The 1,964-nt window shown below is 46.1% G+C and overlaps 1 protein-coding gene across 1 annotated transcript in view; it reads left to right on the top strand.

Annotated features, from left to right (window-relative positions):
- Positions 1–1,264: 1,264 nt before the first annotated feature.
- LOC106013329 (protocadherin-19) overlaps positions 1,265–1,964 on the top strand; it is a gene marked incomplete at its 3' end in the record, with an annotated part of 39,877 nt that continues 39,177 nt past the window's right edge. The window contains 1 exon segment of the mRNA XM_013088737.2: positions 1,265–1,899.

The raw sequence follows: 1,964 nt of genomic DNA, 5'->3' as shown, positions 1-1,964 counted from the left end.
TCTCTCTCTCTCTCACTCTCTCTCTTTCTCTTTCTAATACTATAATTTAATATAAAACCGAAATAGCTGCATCAATCGGTACTTCAGAATTACAAAGTTCTATCTGCTCAGTACCTAGTCATGAGAAATTCGAGGTAATAAAACGTTGAGTTTCACATTGTAAAGCTTTTCGAATGCAATTCTTTGAATATCTTGATAGCGACTCCGAATATTCTTACATTTCTGGTAGAGTAGATTGAACATTTGGTTTCTGACCTCATGGTCTTATTATAGTAACTCAAAACGGCCAAAAATGTCAGAGAAAAAAGCTTAGTAATTCTAAGTTAGCGTAATAAAAAGTGTATATCTCTTTTAAAGTACGTGACAAAGCACTGCAGATCCAAAGGCATTGGTATAATAAACGCCCTTTCACACACAGTTTATGTTTCATAAATGGTAAAAGTAATTTCTATTTGTCAGCTGATGACCTTGACCTACTTCGAGTTTATTGAGGACGCCGCTGGTAGACTCCAGGTCTCATATTTATTCATCCCAGTTTTTGTTTCTGTCGGGATTAAGGTCTACTTCAGCCTTCCATTCTGAACGTCCTTGATCTACTACACACATCTGAGGTCTCCTCTCTCTTCGGGGGTCAACTTGGGGGTAGCTGTGAAGTCAAACGCGAAAGACAATTTCTTACGCTATAACTTATTTTAAGCGGTTGGTTGATGGGGAGGGGATGCCATTGGTAGGTCCTACTTCTTTGCTTTCCATCTGTTGTCTATGTTTGTCCGACTTACTTTTTCCCAGCACTAAGAATTGGCTTGGGGGAGGGAGGGGGGGGGGAGCTTTAAGAAGACCTTTTCCTTACTATGTCGACGCTTACATCACTTGGTTGTCCTGTATGCCAGTCCGGCGGGTCATTTCGCCCTTATGCAGTCTGGAATCATAATGGCCCCACACTTCTCTCGACGACGTGCCTATTTCCGCTTCCGGCCTTCGCCTCCCCTCCCCCCAACAGAAGCGCGCGGTCTCCCTCCTGACGACACAATTTCTCTGGGCGCCACACGCTCGCGCGCAAACCCCACGCTCCGGCGTCCTAAGCCCCGCCCTCTCGTAGGGGGATTTCGCGTCATGATTGACATCCCCGCACGGCGAGGGTGGGGTTGACGGCGAACTAAGGACAGCCCTCTCAACACCGCTAGCGAGAGATCTTCGCGTGGAAGGTAGAGGGTATTGTATTGTAGCGTTGAGGCGCGTTCTGTCCGTCTTTTCGCGCGGGTGCGATTTGGAATATTTGACGTCTGCTTCTTGCAACAGCCCAAGAGCCAGTCAAAATAGCATCATCGTCGGAGTTGTGTGCTGGTATGGTCATCGGAGAGCGGCGCCTTTGGTGGTCACTGTCGCTCTGTATTGGAACTTTGAGAGAGAGAGAGAGAAACAGAGAGAAAGAGAGAGAGAGAGAGAGAGAGAGAGAGAGAGAGAGAGAGAGAGAGAGAGAGAGAGAGACACCTCTCTGAAAGGGCTGGACGTACTACGCGCAAGGAAAGAACGCGCTTTGACTTTGAGCCTTGAGGAAACCAGACGACATTTCTCTCACCCCCGCTCACACACACACACACACACACACACACTCGCAGACGACAAAACCGGAGGCGAATTGCTCATCTGAGCTGTTTACTGAAACAGAACTGAAGAAATAGTCTCAGAAATTGGCTACTGTAGGCGTATGGTGTTCAGTCATTTCTTACTTCACAGAAATGAGTGACGGAATCTTCTTGAGGACAATTTCTGAGGATTATACGTTGGTTCATGCAATGATGTCGTAGCCAAGAGCTGTTTGTTCTTCACTTGGACTTGACTTCTGGAATGTGCTGAACACATAGAGCCTTGACGGATTATTGTACTAATCTGAAAAAGGTAAGGATTTTAAAAAACATTTTATTGTATTTTGTTCTCTCTCTCTCTCTCCCCCTCTCCCCCCT

The sequence above is a fragment of the Aplysia californica genome, unplaced genomic scaffold (assembly GCF_000002075.1).
Source record: "Aplysia californica isolate F4 #8 unplaced genomic scaffold, AplCal3.0 scaffold00801, whole genome shotgun sequence".
NCBI lineage: Eukaryota > Metazoa > Mollusca > Gastropoda > Aplysiida > Aplysiidae > Aplysia > Aplysia californica.
This window is presented reverse-complemented; position numbering and strand designations above follow the sequence as displayed.